The sequence below is a fragment of the Triticum aestivum genome, chromosome 6B (assembly GCF_018294505.1).
Source record: "Triticum aestivum cultivar Chinese Spring chromosome 6B, IWGSC CS RefSeq v2.1, whole genome shotgun sequence".
NCBI lineage: Eukaryota > Viridiplantae > Streptophyta > Magnoliopsida > Poales > Poaceae > Triticum > Triticum aestivum.
The window spans coordinates 729,468,156-729,486,402 of record NC_057810.1 but is presented as its reverse complement, the minus strand read 5'-3'; the positions used below and the strand labels follow the sequence as shown (position 1 = coordinate 729,486,402).

Sequence of the window (18,247 nt, the reverse complement as noted above, 5' to 3'; positions counted from 1 at the left end):
ACTAGAACGCGCGCGTCGGCGACTGCCCCATCATCCTTAACTTCTCCGGCCTCTAGTTGCTGCGCCTGGCTAGCACGGTGAGATGAGCGAAGCAAATTCGATTGAGGAGTAGAAGACTGGAGATGGAGGGGTGGGAGAGAGGAGGGCGTACGTTACCACTTCAGACAAAACTACGCCTTCTAGCCTCTAGGAGCTGTCGAGGGCAGGGTAGTGGTATCTCTACTACTTATGAAAGACAGAACTTTAATTCTCTTAAAGCCACACCGCCAAGTATACACGGGATAACCAGGTTCTTCCTAGTCTGTCTGATCCATCTAACGAAATCTAAGAGTCCATATTATTTTGATGGTCCGCCGCCTGATCAAACGGCTCACGATCAACTACATTGCATGGATACTTGGATATGCATCGGATACACGATACGGGGAAACACCCGATACACCATTTTTCTAAAAACTAGGATAGAGATACAATCGTGTATATGTATATATTATTGAAAATATGAAAAATAACGAGTTTTTTGATATGAAGCATACTTTTTGTATTTATGGGGAAGAGAGATCCGAGAACGGAAGGGAGATCAAAGAGACATACCTCCGGCATGTGAGAGGCGCAAGTGTCCTGCCGGCGGTGAGCTGGAGACCGATAAGTAATTGGATTGGAATTCAGAAGGACAAACCATGTGGGAGAGGAGAGGACTCGACCAGCTGAGAATTTATGGAGACGTATGGTGGCTCCATGGAGTCAAGGGATTTTCACATTAAACGAAGGATTTCCCGTATCCAAAATGTATTGCAGCAGTATCTCAGACGTATCAAACATTAATTTATTTTTAAATCAATAAATCAAAGGATATGAATAGGATACATATCCAGCCGTATCAGGGTAGTATCTGGCTGGATACGCACGCTTTCTGAAATATCTACACAACATAGGCGATCAATGTTCTGCCAGAGCCTACACCAGATCCTGCACACGGTATATCAATAACATCAAATTACCTTAATAAGAAATTAAAAGCTGTCAAAATAATTTAGGAAATCAATCACGAACCAGATCAGAATCACCTTAATTAGGAATGAAAAATGTAATCAATTAGGAAACGAGTCATGCATCCGATCCTAATCACCTTAATTAGGAAATAAAAATGTCAAAATTAATTTAGGAAACAAAGCACGCATCGAATCGCCTACCAATGACATCAGATAGTTCTTCGGCTTTGTCCCACCACCGCCGTTCCCCACCGTCCATCAATGACGACGTACGTTAAGGGCATGTTTGGAACTACCCCGCTCCTTGAAATTTAGCTTCGTTCTAGAAAACGCAAGCCAAATGGGGTAGCTTCACGATAATGCCGTTTCAAAAAAAAACTAGAATCTGGGGTACAACTCCCTATCTTTTGTGAAGCTCTTTAGGAGGTGATCCAAAAAAAACTGTAGAAGCTGGAGTTAGAAGGAAATTACCAACCACTGCCACCAGTAAGTGAATACCCCTTCGTTTTTCCCCACTCATCGAATCAAATAGATTTCCCATTCTTGAAGTTGGAGCTAGATGAAAGCCAAACATTCTCTTTGGAAGAGTTGGAACTTCTGTATGAAACTGCTCCAAAATGAATATGGTGGCGCGAAACTGATTTTGATGGAGGAGAGTAGTCCCAAACATGCCATGTTTTCCCTTCTTTCCGATAAAGGGTGTTTTACATTGACTCATAGAGTAGCATCGAGAGATACAATCATAATGAGTACACATCCGGCCTCTATATAATTAGGATGCACACAACCAACACAACACACACACACACACATGAACGACCATCCTGGCAAAGTGCAAAGTCACTAGTGCAGAACCGGGCTATAGCACCGGTTCGTAAGGGCTTTTAGTGCTGATTGTGTAACCGACACTAAAGGGTGGGGGACTAAAGGTCCTCCCTTTAGTACCGGTTCGTCACGAACCGCCACTAAAGTGCCACCACGTGGCACGAGCCAGGGCCGGGTGCGGGGAGACCTATAGTACCGGTTGGTAACACCAACCGGTACTAAATGTTCGGGGGGTTTTGGTTTTTTTATTTTTCCTTTAGTTTTGTGTTTTCAATTTAATTTAGAGATTGTTTTTACATTATAATGATTTGTTAAATCATTAGGTGAAAGTACCCGCAGATTAGTTTCAACTGGATGCATGCATGGATCCTAGCTAAAGTGATCACTTAGCTAGCTAGGATCCATCCAGTTGAAACTAATCTGCGGTTTCTTTCATAAATGATATAATAACTCATCATCATCATCATCATCATCATCATCACCAACAAGTTAACGGTATACTAGCTAGCTAAAAATCATTATAGTCGTCATTATCACTGTTTAATCATCATAGTCATTACCGCTATCTAATCGCCATCAATATCAGCTTAAAGAAGAAACATTCACTTTGTATCAGAAGGAAAGATATCATCGAGTTCAACATGATCACTCTTTGAGATTAAATTCAGGACGAAGAACACGGACATGAGAGGAAAGTACTAAGAGCATGCTAATCACTCCTGCTGCTCTCTCTCAGGTAAAATGGCATAGAACATGTGTAGCTCTCATGATCATCATATTGGAGCATGCAGACGAACCTGTCTCCTAATCGTGGGTTGCGCTTCTGCTTGTTGACTCCTAGTACTTCTCTGCGATCATTCACAATTTTGGTCCAGTCTTTCACTACTAAGCATTCCTCGGTTCTAGAAATCCTGAATGCACTCGCGTGTAATGTAGGATGTCTTGGCCGTAAGCTAACAATTGACATGCGACCTTTAGTAGAGATCCACTGAGGCACAACTATCATCGGGAGTCCCTGTTGAAGAGAACATCGTATAGTATCATACTTAGCAACATGAAGTTTAGCTTAAAAAAATAATGTATGCAAAAGATGCACTGAGGATAAATAGTAAAAATCTTACCATCTTTCCTAAATACATGTGACCGTAGTTCAATACGAACACTATTGGTCGCACGTTTTGAGTACTAAGATTTGCAAGTCTAGGAAAATAATTTCTCTTGACAGCATCAAGATCCTCAAGCCATGAAACATATTGACTTATCTCCTCGTAGTTTAGTTCAGCCCCGAGACAGTGGACGGTCCTGTCTACCAAGCGCTGGACATGTTTGCTTGAATGGAAATAAGCTGTCAATAGAAATTAGTTGTCAACTATTTTTGAAAAAACAATATCGAACATAAATATGGCATGAGAAACTCACATAATGGTAGAACTGGAGGCGTCTGCACATCGACCCAAATGTCTCTATTACCTTCAATATCATCTTCGAGACGAATATCAAAGGTGATAAACATATCAGGCTCAAATGCATAAGCCTTACATAGTGCTTGCCAAGTTTTGCATTCAAAATGGGTGTAGGTTTCTTGATTATATAATTTGACGTTGAAGGTATAACCATGCTCGGTCTTCAAGTAAACTCTCTTTACCTCCATAGTTTTGTTACGACTGAAACCTATCTTATCCAAGACAAAAATTCTTGCATGACAGGGGATACGGTAGTAGAACAGTGAAAATTTAAAATAATAAGTTGAAGCAAATGAAGCATATATAGGTCATGCTTAATTATGAAAAAAGATTTGTCGTTGTGACTTACTGTATCCACTTCGAAGGTCTCATCCAACTTGATGCTGAAGCGCCTATCATCAACTAGGAAATTTCTGTCGCACAGGCCGCGTTGGTCTTCGCAGTCGTTGTGACATTCTTTTGCATTAAGATTTTGTGCATCCAACCATAAAAGCACATGACAACCTCTGCTTCCCTCTGCGAAGGGCCTATCTTTTACTTTATGTCTTTTTACTTTATGCAAGATCAAGGTGATCTTCACCTTTCCCTTTTTCATAATTGTAGAAGACTATATGATAGTTGAGTATGTGGAGTTAGCATGAACTATTATTGTTGACATCACCCAAAGGTGAATACGTTGGGAGGCAACACTATAAGCCCCTATCTTTCTTAGTGTCCGATTAAAACTCCATAACCATAAGTATTACGTGAGTGTTAGCAATTGTAGAAGACTATATGATAGTTGAGTATGTGGAGTTTGCTAAATCAAAGCTCTGACATAGACCCTTCCTAAAAATAAGATGAATTGCAATTGTTTGATGACTAAGAATGAAGTTTGCTAGTTTTCAAGAAAGTTTATGGTCTATGCTTTAACATGTGAATTGCTTGTTACTTGTTCATGAGAAGTTTTACGAGATGAACTACTATTATGACATATAATCATGCTAGAAAAGGTGATTGAAATTATCATTGATCAAACTTGTGCCCCTGCTAGCATTCACACTTCATAAATTCTTTCTTTTATCATTTACCTACTCGAGGACGAGCAGGAATTAAGCTTGGGGATGCTGATACGTCTCCGACGTATCTATAATTTATGAAGCATTCATGCTATTTTCTTATTTGTTTTGAATGATTACGGGCTGTATTAGACACTTTTATATTACTTTTGGGACTAACCTACTAATCGGTGGCCCAGCCCATATTGCTGTTTTATTGCCTGTTTCAGTATGTCGAAGAAAAGGAATATCAAATGGAGTCCAAACGGAATGAAACCTTCGGGAGCGTGATTTCTGAAACGAACATGATCCGGGAGACTTGGAGTACAAGATAGGGAAGCTTCGAAGAGGCCAGGAGATAGGAGGGCGCGCCCCCTGTCTCATGGGCCCCTCGAGCCTCCCCCGGCCGACTTCTTTCGCCTATATCTTCCCATATACCCTAAAAACATCGAAGAACAAGATAGATCGGGAGTTCCGCCGCCGCAAGCCTCTGTAGCCACCAAAAACCTCTCGTGAGCCCGTTCCGGCACCCTGCCGGAGGGGGAATCCCTCACCGGTGGCCATCTTCATCATCCCGGTGCTCTCCATGACAAGGAGGGAGTAGTTCACCCTCGGGGCTGAGGGTATGTACCAGTAGCTATGTGTTTGATCTCTCTCTCTCTCTCTCTCTCTCGTGTTCTCTCTATGGCACGATCTTGATGTATCGCGAGCTTTGCTATTATAGTTGGATCTTATGATGTTTCTCCCCCTCTACTCTCTTGTAATGGATTGAGTTTTCCCTTTGAAGTTATCTTATCGGATTGAGTCTTTAAGGATTTGAGAACACTTGATGTATGTCTTGCCGTGCTTATCTGTGGTGACAATGGGATATTCACGTGATCCACTTGATGTATGTTTTGGTGATCAACTTGCGGCTTCCGCCCATGAACCTATGCATAGGGGTTGGCACATGTTTTTGTCTTGACTCTCCGGTAGAAACTTTGGGGCACTCTTTGAAGTACTTTGTGTTGGTTGAATAGATGAATCTGAGATTGTGTGATGCATATCGTATAATCATGCCCAAGGATACTTGAGGTGACAATGGAGTATCTAGGTGACATTAGGGTTTTGGCTGATTTGTGTCTTAAGGTGTTATTCTAGTACGAACTCTTGAATAGATCGATCCGAAAGAATAACTTTGAGATGGTTTCGTACCCTATCATAATCTCTTTGTTTGTTCTCCGCTATTAGTGTCTTTGGAGGGACTCTTTGTTGCATGTTGAGGGATTGTTTTATGATCTATCTATGTTATTATTATTGAGAGAACTTGCACTAGTGAAAGTATGAACCCGAGGCCTTGTTTCCTATCATTGCAATACCGTTTACGCTCACTTTTACTACTTGTTACCTTGTTGTTTTTATAATTTCAGATTACAAAAACCTTTATCTACCATCTATATTGCACTTGTATCACCATCTCTTCGCCAAACTACCGCACCTATACAATTTACCATTCTATTGGGTGTGTTGGTGACACAAGAGACTCTTTGTTATTTGGTTGCAGGGTTGTTTGAGAGAGACCATCTTCATCCTACACCTCCTACGGATTGATGAACCTTAGGTCATCCACTTGAGTGAAATTTGCTACTGTCCTACAAACCTCTGCACTTGGAGGCCCAACAACGTCTATGAGAAGAAGGTTGTGTAGTAGACATCAGTTATATAGGGGAGGCCTTTAGTACCAGTTGGAGCCAGGAACCGGTAGTAAAGTTTAAATTTGGCCAGGAACCCCCTTTAGTACCGGTTCGTGGCTCCACTGGTACTAAAGACCCACCCTTTAGTACCGGTTTGAGACACGAACCGGTAGTAAAGGGGGTGCGCTCCCGTTCCGCGCTGCTCATCGTTTAGTCCCACCTCGCCGAGCAAAGGGCAGCCGCACTGGTTTATAAACCCAGCCACCGCTGCTCCTTCGAGCTCGTATATAATGCAGGCCTCTGGGCCTAACTTTACCGCGCTGCCCTGTGAGCCTGCTGGGCCTTATGGGCCTGCATGTGCACACCCAAGGCCGAGCAGGCCCACTGGGCAGCGCGAAAATAATTTTTTTCATATAGTTTTTTCTTTTGTGGTTTATATATTTTCTTCTATTTATTTGTGAGTAGTTTTTTGTTGTATTTAGAGTTTCTTATATTTAATATTAGTGTATTTTATCATTATATTCATATTAGTAGTGATTTTTTAGTTCATTTTGTAGTGCTTTTCACTTTCACGGTGATTTAGCTCTGAAAACAAATCAGTAAATGCATCGAAAACAACAAATTATGTCAGAAAGGGTTGAAAGTGGATGACATGGATTTGAATTGTGCACCTGAACACAAAAAAAGTCCGGAGTTGTGCTAAGTTATTAAAATATTGAATACTCGGTGTAAGAGATGAGTTTTGGTTCGAAACCCTGATACTTCCTAAGAGATTGTTCAGTTTGTACACGAAGTGCATCCAGTTTTTGCCGTAACCCTCTGTACTTTTTTGCACATGCTATGCGGGAGAAATGATGATACCTTGCCAAGTTTCAACCTTTTCAGAGTTCATTTTGTAGTGCTTTTCACTTTCACGGTGATTTAGCTCTGAAAACAAATCAGTAAATGCATCGAAAATAGCAAATTATGTCAGAAAGGGTTGAAAGTTGATGACATGGATTTGAATTGTGCATCTGAACGCCAAAAAAGTCCGGAGTTGTACTAAGTTATTAAAATGTTGAATAGCCAGTGTAACAGATGAGTTTTCGTGCGAAACCCTGATAGTTCCTAAGAGATTGTCCAGTTTGTACACGAAGTGCATCTAGTTTTTGCCGTAACCCTCTCTACTTTTTTGCACATGCTATGCGGGTGAAATGATGATACCTTGCCAAGTTTCAACCTTTTCAAGAGCTTAAGGTTCGTATGGCGGAAGTGATTGAGCGGCACAAGAGGTTCAAGATCGGCATGGAGCCCAGCTTCCCCCCAGAACAAGACATACCCAGTTGGCGCCCAGCTATGTCCATAGATGCTCATTTGTCGGCACTCTATGCCGGGGGGGACGGACTTGTTGGTATCGATGGCCCCAGGGACGAGCTCACGGCTCTGCTCATGGTCATGGATGACAAGCAACAATTGAAGGTGGTCTCTGTTCTGGGTCCTGAAGGTATAGGAAAGACTACACTTACCAAAGAGGTATTTAACGATATTCAAGGAAAATTTGATTGCTCCGCTTTTGTGTCAATGTCCCAAAACACAAGCATTCAGGAGATTCTTCAAGCTCTTGGATCACAGCTCAGTGCCCAACAAGGTGCCAGCATAGAGGCATGCCAAGAGGAGCGACTCACGCATAAGCTCATACAAGTACTCAAGGCCAAGAGGTTCATCTCTGTCCATCAACATGCAATTACTCTGTTTCTATACAAAATTACTGTGTTATGTTCCAGCTCATATCAGTTGCTACCGCGTTGTGCACATTTGTCCTTTGTTGTTTATGAAGGAAATCCACAAGTAGTTCGTTAATTTTGAGTCTACTCATTCAAATTAAACTAGTAGTACTACCTCTGTACACTAGTATAAGACGTTTTTGTAGTTCAATTTGAACTGCAAAAATGCCTTACATTAGTTTACAGAGGGAGTTGTAATTAAGCTGCTTCAGTCTGAAATTCATCTGCCCATCAATATGAGATTATTCTGGTTTAGTCAAAAGTAGTATGTCATGTTCATTGCTACTCTGTTTTAGAAAAAAAAGAGAGAGGATATTTTATACATTCTGGTATGTTGGATGCATACATGTAGTCTTGTATCTGAAAATAGGCTCGATACGTACAGGAATTACACAGTGCTTCTCTCTAGAATGTGTTGACTAAATGTTGATTCTTAAACCGCATGACAGGTACTTTGTCGTGCTCGACGGTGTGTGGAGCACACGTGCATGGAGATTGATCAGATGTGCCTTGCCTGGAAATAATCTTGGCAGTCGAATATTGATGACGACATGCATCGATGACATAGCTATGTCATGTTGCTCAACTGCTGCAGACTCGATATATCGAATGAAATATCTTCCGGAAGTAGAAGGAACAAGATTATTCATGGAGAGAACATTTGGCCTTGAAAAGCAGTGGCCTTATTCCTTAGAAGAAATTGGTACTGAAATGCTGAGAAAATGTGGTGGGTGGCCCATCTTAATCCTCACCATAGCTAGTTTGCTGGCCAGCAAGTCAAGTTCAGAAGAGCAATGGAAAGTGATACAAGGTTTTATTGATTTAGCACTTGAGGGTCACCTCAAAAAGAAAGGTTTAGCACCTGAGGAGAGCCAGGCCCACAGTTGCGACAGTTTTCAAGGAGTGAAAAATATATTGTACATCTATTATAATGACCTTCCCCAGCAGTTGAAGACATGCTTACTGTATCTATGCTTGTATCCGGAAGGCTATATCATCAGCAGAAACAAATTAGTAAGAAGATGGATAGGTGAAGGCTTCATCGGCATGAGAAGTGAACATGGCAACTTGGAAGAAGTAGGGCAGCGCTATTTCAATGAACTTATTAACAGGGGATGGTCCAACCTGTGGGAATCCAGTATGATGGTCGAGCTGAAGCCTGTCAAGTCCATAATTTGATACTTAGTCTAATTGAATCCATATCTGCTGAAGAAAACTTTGGTATGTTGGTTGATGGACAGGCTCAAGAATTCCGCACAACAGACAAGGTCCGACGGTTATCTCTCAACTACCATGGTCAAAAACATTTTCCAATTCCATCAACCATATCTGCTTCTCCCATCCGCTCACTCACAGTTTTTGGGTCTGCTCAAAGTGCACCGATCCTTTCAAATAATCGAGCGTTACGGGTGTTAGATTTGGATGTTCAGGGAGATCCATGTAAAAACTATCTTGGAACTATAGGGAGCCTTTTTCAGTTGAAGTATTTGGGACTCCAAATGAGTGGAGTTGTTGAGCTTCCTGAACAGATAGGGGAACTGCAGTTTCTTGAGACTCTTGATCTTACCAAGACTTCCATCAGAAGGCTGCCAACAAGCATTCTTGGCTTATGGCGTTTGGTATATTTACTTGTCTGTAATGTGGAATTGCCAGATGGAGTTGGCGACATGCAGTCTCTGGAGGAGCTTTCAGGGATTCAAGTTAACACCACCAACTCAACAAATTCACTGTTGGGTGTGGGACAGTTGACTAAACTGAGGATTGTCCAACTAATATGGTCCATTTCCGATGTGTGCGGTGATATTAAAGGATATGAGGATAATCTACTCTTGTCGCTGAAGGAACTATCCAAGCTCCAATCTCTAAGCATCGAAAGCAAATATGGTTCTTCTCTCAGTTTCTTGGATTCTTGGTCACCTCATCCTCAGTCTCTTCAGAAACTCTATTTGAGCGGAGGATATTATTTCCCCAGAATTCCAGAGAGGATAATCTCGCTTGTCAACCTTGATTTCCTCGACATCAGGGTTTATCAAGTGGAAGAGGAAATGATGAATGTTTTGGGATCCCTGCCAGCTCTGTTAGTTCTCAGCATATCATCGCAGGTTGCAGCCGCAGAACAAAGGATAGTGGTTCAGCCCGGGTTGTTCCACTGTCTGACGAAATTTACACTCACTTGCTTGAATAGTTGGACAGGGTTGGTAACCGAACCAGAGGCTCTGCCGAAGCTAGCAAGGCTTGGGCTTCTGTGCTACGTGCAGGGACAGAGAGATCCTGTGTTTGGTGATTATGGCATCAAGTATCTTAGTTCTCTCAAAAATCTCCATGTTGAGATCACCTTGGGGGACGCAGGGATTTGGGAGGTTGCCACAAGATCCTCTAACATTCCGCCGCCACAAGTTCAAATATCGGACGGACATAATATGGTGGAGGAAGAGGAAATCATCGAAGCGGTGGAGTCCTTGTCTACACACATTGAAGAAGGTAAGAATAATTGATTCATATTTAAGCCCTATTCTTTTCAATACATAAAAAAATGGAATGGGTGTCAAGGCTAATATATAGTTCTTGTCTTAGTTTACTGAACAAGGACTACAAGTGTATCATTCATAGCTAAATTTGCGTGTATAGTGCTTGACCAAGGATATGATGGTCAAAGATATAGGTTGGAGTTGGATACATGTATTTGACGAGTTGATCCAAATTACACAAATATTTTTTTGCGGAATAAATTATTGTTTCTGTACGAATATATCTGTATTTATGTTGCATCATAAAATGTAGGCTATTTTTGTGTGGATTAGCTCGTGCATTATTTGCCACATTATGCACTCTGTTAGCCAAACGATTTGCAATGGCTATAGAGGATTACAGAACACCTTTTTCTCACTTTCTACCTATTAGGTATAGAGGGTAATGATAGTGGGGCTGCTGGACTTGCCATTCGATAACTAAACAAATAAAACCGCAACTTTTGTGAACTTGCCATCACGGGTGTGTCTGATAATTTAGGTGTCGTTGTAAAGAATCTATAGTAGTATATGTTCCACTGCTAAATTCTAATTATGGCATTTGTTTGTATGAACTTCTGAAAGTCGAAAGCAACACTTTATTTCTTGGGGGATACAGGTTTTACATTTCTCATAAATGTATTGGTCTGCAGAATCTACTATCTACAAAGATGCTAAAATGCTCCCTAAGCCTCCCACCTATGATTTCAAAAGTTGGGGCCCACAACATATTGTGGGGGTGGATGTGAAAATGGATTCCCAATCTTCACAGGAAGGCCCAGAAGATGGTAAGATGGGTTCCTTAGCATATGATGTAGTTTGAAAGCAACTGAATTAATACTAGTTTAATTAGAGACTAGATGCAACATTAACCAACTACTCATGATTGTTGCAATTTGCAGAGTACAAGGCTGAGGCAGGGAGTATCCATTCCACCTATGATGGCATGTCTCCGAGCGAGAATTCAAGTAAGAGTCAGAATATTGCCAGCAATGCTCAGATGACAACTTCTTTTTCAACTGAATGTCAAGTGTATGGGAGGGATGCAGAAAGAGACAAGATAATAGACCTGTTGATAAAGGGGGAATCTGGTGATCTGAATATTTTGCCAGTGGTTGGTATTGGTGGAATTGGGAAGACAACGCTTGCTAGATATGTATACCATGATAAAAGAATTAAAGGTCATTTCGATTTGCAAATGTGGGTCTGTGTATCCACTAACTTTGATGTAGTGGGTCTAACACTTCAGATCCTAGAGCTTGTATGTGAAGATAGATCGTATGAGAAAAAAAGCAGCTTGAATAAGTTGCAGGAGATCCTTTTGGAGAATATTAGGAACAAAAGATTTCTGCTTGTATTGGACGATATGAGGGAAGACACGGACAGGAGTGGATGGATTAAACTCTTGGCTCCATTGAAAAGTAACCAAGCAAATGGTTGCATGGTACTAGCAACAACTAGAACAAAATCAGTGGCAAAAATGATACGAACTATGGATGAAATCACATTGAGTGGTCTGGATGAAAAGGAGTTTTGGCTGTTCTTCAAGGCATGTGCATTTCGCAATGACAACTGTGAGCATCATCCTTGTTTGCAATCTATTGGGAAACAGATTGCTAAAGCACTGAAAGGCTGCCCACTAGCTGCACGAAGTGTTGGTGCACTTCTGAGCACAGATGTTAGCTATAAGCACTGGACGGCAGTTTGGGACAAATGGAAATCTCATCAAGAATATCCTGATGATATTTTACCCATCTTGAAGCTCAGTTATGATTATTTACCAGTCCACCTTCAACGTTGTTTCTCATACTGCTCTTTGTTTCCAAAGGACTACCGATTTAATGAGGAAGTTTTGGTCTATGCTTGGATGTCACAAAGTTTTGTGCAGTGCGAAGACCCTGCGATGAGATTGGAGGAAACAGGGCAGAAATATTTCGATAGATTAGTGGATTTGGGCTTCTTCCAGAAGGATGGCTCACTCTGTGTTATGCATGATCTAATGCATGAATTGGCAGTGATGGTTTCATCAAATGAGTGTGCTACTGTACATGGATTGAAACCTGAGAGGTTTGACAAAATACCATAAATTGGCAATTCGACCAAGTGTTCGCCATTTTTCAATCATAACTACTGCTTTTGATAAAGATGAAAATATCAATTTTCCTAGTGAGAGGCTTGACAAAATACCATAGAAGGTTGGGCCTTTGCAAAAAATTGAGGACCTTGATGTTGTTTGGGTGAAGCAGCATAAATATATTAGGGTCCATACGTAGTTTATGCAAGGAGGCAAAATGTTTACGGTTCCTAAGAATCTATGTGACAGGTGCTGACGTCAGCTCTATAAACAGTTTGATAAATCCATGCCATCTTCACTATCTTGAATATGTTTGTGTATACAAAAGGAATATATTTGTATATGGAGTCGACCGTGCAGAGAGAGCCTTGGCTCAGTGGTTGGGTATGTGGTTGTGCAACCCAATGACGCGAGTTCAATTCCCAGAATTGACAGGTGATGCACAGGGGTTTTCTCCCGTTTATTGAGGATCAAGCTTGATGTGTGGTGGAACCACTCGTGAAGAAATATCTTGATACTCATTTAAAAAATTCTGAGGATCATGTTTATCTTGGTACTCATACTAAAATGGCCGTATGCATCCTTAGTTGGTGCAGAGGCCGGGAAGTGAAACTCTCCCCATTTTAAAAGACATCACGTCCCTCGCGTCGCCCCCGCCCTGGACGACTCGGGGCCTCCAACCCTAGGCACAGCCGCCGCCCCCTCCTTCTCCCCTCCTTGCACCGCTGCCGGGTTACGCTGTCGGGTGAAACCCGCGTGGCAGACGGCGGCGGCGGGGGGATTCCCTCTCCCGACTCCCCTTCTTCTGCGGGCGGCGGATCTAGGCGGCTGGCGGCGGTGTCCTGCGGCGGCAGGCCTCGGCGAGCGGTGGCGGGGCGCGGGGCACGCGGCGGCGAGCCTCGGCAGGCGGTGGCGGCTGTGCGCGGAGCAGACTCCGGGGCGGCGGCGCGGGCTTGGATCCATCGCGGATCTGATCCTGTGTGCGCGGCCTCTGCCTCCCCTGCTCGGCCGGAGGGTCTCGGTGGGCGGGCTTCTCCGTGCTAAGATCTGGCAGGCGGGATCATCCAGATCCCGACAAGGACGGCGGCGACCCGTGCACGAGAGATGGAGGTCTTCGATCAGATCTGGGTGAAAACCTGCCGTTGGCTATTGCCAAGGCCGGCGATGGCGACGATGTCTGCGTCGTTCCCTTTCTGAAGGTATCGCCATGGAGATGTTCAAGGCCACTCTCTGCGACCTCCGGGGGAAACCCTAGATCAGTAGATCGGATGACGGCGGCTCTTTGGTGTCGTTTCCCCCCTGGGGGCGTCATTCTTGGAGGAGCACACAGACTCGAGGGACTAGAGGACAACGACTTTGGTGGAGCGGTGCTTCATCTTACCATTGATGGTGGCGGATCTCGACGGCATGGTGCTGTGGAGACTCGGTGCCTGATACGCGGAGGTGGACTCGTGCAGGAGGAGGATGCTGTCTGGCGTCATGGGGGCGTCGATGGCTGAGTGGCCTGACAAGGTAGAAGCCTCAATATGATCTGAAGATGGACCTGTGGAAGATGGCGGCGACGACACACGAGTGCGTCTGACCGGATTGTGCCCCAGACCCGGTATGTGGCTCGGCTGGGGCTTCCGAATATGTTTCAGCTTCCGGCTTTTGATGTTAGGCTTAGGTGAGTGGTTTGGGTAGTGGCCCAGCTAGCACCCCTTCATCATTTTGGATAGGAGTAGCGGCATGTGTTGCCAAGACGGTGGATTCAGACACTTTGTTGTAATACTTTGTAAGGTCCTCGAGAATAATCAATAAAGTGGCCGTATGCATCTCCCAGATAGATGCAGAGGCCGGGGGTCATCCTCCTTTTCTAAAAAAAAATATGGAGTCGACCGTAACACTGCGCTTCCTGAAGATTTGACATAACTTTATCACCTTCAAGTATTGAATGTGGGTATTTCAGGCAATCTTGCTGTTCCTGCCGATATGCATAATCTTGTTAATTTGCGCCATTTTATTTCTCATGAGAAAGTGCATCATGCAATAGCTTGTGTTGGCAACATGAAGTCTCTTCAGGAACTAAGATTCAAGGTTAAAAATGTTGGCAGTTTTGAGATAAGTCAACTTCAGTCCATGGATGAGCTTGTACAACTTGAAATTTCTCAACTTCAAAATGTGAAGACTAAAGAAGAGGCGAGGGGAGCCAGGCTGTTAGACAAAGAGTATCTAGAAACATTGTCCTTGTCATGGGAGGATAACAGCACGAGCCTTCAACCAGAGGCAGCAAAGAATGTGCTTGAAGGTCTCCAACCACACCAGGATCTCAAAACTCTTGAAATAACATGATATGGTGGTGCTACCTCCCCAACCTGGCTTTCCAGTACGCTCTCGGTTACCTCACTGCAAATACTTCATCTAGAGAACTGCAGGGAATGGAAAATTCTTCGATCTATTGAAATGCCTTCCCTTAGGAAGCTAACATTGATCAGGATGTTGAATTTGATGGAAATCTCAGTTCCTTCCTTGGAAGAGTTGACCCTGATTGATATGCCAAAATTGTAAAAAGTATTGGTTCTTATGGGATGGAATTGACTTCCAGTCTAAGGGTTTTGATGATGAAGAACTGCCCTCAACTGAATGAGTTCACTCTTTTCCAGAGTTACTCTTCTTTCGATGCACAGGAGAAGTCATGGTTTACGTCTCTCGGCAAACTCTCCATCGGGCAGTGTCCTCGTATAATGAAGTAATTTTCTTCCCTCTAATTTTTCATGCTCAAGACATTTGCAAATTCTTGGACACTTACATTGATATATGTTGTTGCGGCAACTGGCCAATCCTTCCACTAAGAGAAATGAGGGCGCTCAAGGAGTTGGAGTTGATGGACCTGCATGTTCTCAGAGAGTTAACAGTTCCTTCTCTGGAGAAGTTGGTGTTGATTAGAATGCCAATCCTGGAATTTTGCAGTAGTCTAACGACTTGTCCACCTCTACAATTTTTACCTTCCCAAGGAGATCAAAAGTAATGGACATCGAATCTCCGTAGACTCACCATCCATGATTGCCCTTGTTTGATATTGTCACATCATCTTCCACCTTCTGGTCTAATTTCTGAGTTGTCCATCAGGGAAGTTCCTACACTTCCAACAATGAGGATAAACGGCAGATTTTTCACTTCTCAAATCTAATGAGTCGAGTGTGCTGGATTACAGTATCCTGATATTCCATAACCTTAGGGGCATAACATATTTAGAAATAAGCGGCAAATTTGGTCTCTCTTCCAAGTGAAGCTTTCAGCCAGCTCATCGCTTCCATGTCAAGCATTATGTCAGAGGTTCTCCAGGCAAACAATTTCAGAGAGGCTCCACCATTTCAGGTACGTTCTTTTCGTTGTTTGATTACTTCATTAGCACGTATGTGAGGCAGCTTTTCTGATTCATACGCCGTACCTTATCTTACATTCATGTATTTGCCTGCTTTTACACGGTGGACATTTGTTTCAGCTTTTGGCCAAAGTTATGTCGTAGTAACAAAACGAACGGAAGTACTTCAAAAAGAATTTGCTTGTAATAAAACTGAAAAAAAAAAAACTCTGCCACGATAACGAACTGTATCACATTGGAGTATGTTATGAATCTGACATCTGTCCAGGGCTCTTGTTAACATCTTCATCATCCTATAAGCAGAACGAATTAGGAGCTTATTTGATCAATTATTTACCTTTTTTTGTAATCTGGAGCATGCAACACACGTCTAATCTAAGTAGGACGAATTTACTGATCAACAACTTCGATGGTGTCAGGTGCGGATTGGCAGTTGGCCATGTCCTTGAAATACTGAAGAATGTACAGCAAATCAGTCGGTGACGATATCCCACTAGAATTGGAGGCCGGCATCAGGTGAGGGTGGCAGTAGTGGACGCAATCGTACAACTTTTATATATGAACCTGCCGGGAACTAAACAAGTCAGACCATCAACACACCGTACGTCTCGTTTCGCTTCCTCTATCGTCTGCTCAGCTCATGACCTCCCCTACCGCCTTGTCGCTTTTCAGCAGCATGGTGAGTGTGGCATGCAACCTGCGCTACCGAACGAGTTGATGGGGTGGGTCGTCACCGAATTTGACGTTGCTGGAGATGTTGTCATCGAGCTCGGCGAAGAGGGCCTTCTCGCGGCTCATCTAGTTTGAGGCATACTAGGCCTCCTAGAAAGCTTTGGAGAAGAAGATAGGAAAAGAAGCCGCCGCCCTGTTTGTGTGGAACGGAGGGAGACCACACTGTGATGAGAGATGGAAATCAGTAGTAAAATAGTAGAATGACGACACAATACTCAATAAGAGTTGAATTTGTAATAGCATTGCTGGAGTGTATGGATAGCAAGTCCAGGTAAACTGCTCCCTAAATTGTACCTAGAGATAAAAAAACTTCTATACATTGTTCTTGAAGAACATGATAAGATCAAGACAAGGACAGCTACCTAACTAGTACGTACTCACTTTACTTGCCCTCCATTGTACTCCTATATAAGATAATACACCATCGGTAGTACATAACTTCCATGATAGACCGTCTTTTTTTCTTTTGTGAGATATGTGATAGATCGTCATTCGAGACAGTTCAACAAAATCGTCGTGGATAACATTATCTGAGACAGCACACACATGTCAGTTCTCTTGAGAGCCTCCTGTGATAATTAAATTGTCCGACAGGATTTTTGTGAAAAAACATTTGAGGACGACCTTTTTTTTGCAATTTAAATAGATAAGGTTTTATTTTATGCTCTCAACCGAAGTGAATAGCAAAAAACCAAGACAATTACGGTTAGGGTTCCAACAATATACTGCTTTAATAATGTTCGCCCATACCTACCACTTTGAAGGATTTTCATTGGGTTGTTAAACTTAACCTCGATTATGACAGCTGTGGCCTGACAAAAAACTGCCACGCCGTGCAGGGAGCCGCTGTGCTTGTGCGGGGCGACGGCCTGCGCGTGGAGGCGGCGTGGTGATGTGGGTGTGCACCGGCCTGCTGGTGCTTGAGCGCTGCTGCCGCCTGTGTGTTGCTGCTGGTGATTGCTACTGTTGCTTCGATTTTACTCCTATTTTAGTATTGCTTACCCTCATCATAGTCCTCTATTTTGTGCATTTATGTTGTCTATCAGTTTCATAATTTGTTTTTGTGCTGACATCACACATGATTTTTCCCTTCCATTTTTCCTACACATTTTTTATGTTTTATATTTGCTTCTTTAACATTTTTTATTATAGAAGTATTGTAAATGCATATATATTACATAAAATAAAAAAAATGTTAATCATGCATTTGAAGTTATTAAATGTATATAGAAAAATGTTTCTGGTTTATGCGCAAAATGTATGATGTGAATGAAACAGGTAGCAAATGTTAAACATGTGAAAACAAAATATTAACCATTTTTACAAAAACAATTGTGACATTAAAAAATGCCACATATTTCAAAATAAAGTATCTAGCATCTAAAAAAAATCTTTCTTTTTTTAAATAACATAATTCATATAAAATGTACATTAAATTTTGAAAAAGGTTCACGAGTTTCAAAAATTTGTTCGTGACAATATAATATTTAAAAAAATATTTGTTCCATACAATTTTTTTATAATTGAAAAAAATGCTCCAATATGTATTTGGAACATGGGTAACACATATTTGAAAGGAAAAGTCAAGAATATTTTATGAGAAAATATCAATCATGTATTAAAAAAATTCCTTATGTATACAAAAATATGCATTGTGTGGGAAAAAGCAGACATGTGTTGAAAAATGAAAAATAGGGAGAAACCAAGAAAACCGGAGAAAAAACGAAAATTGAAAGAAACACCAAAATAAAGCCGGAAAGAAACAGAAGAAAAACCAAAAAACATACCATGTAAAACTAAGAATCCCGAAAAAAAAA

At 42.2% G+C, this 18,247-nt stretch overlaps 1 pseudogene; it reads left to right on the top strand.

The window, feature by feature from the left end:
• The first annotated feature begins 7,232 nt into the window (after positions 1-7,232).
• LOC123139824 (uncharacterized) lies at positions 7,233-17,323 on the top strand (annotated as a pseudogene).
• The last annotated feature ends 924 nt before the right edge of the window (positions 17,324-18,247 follow it).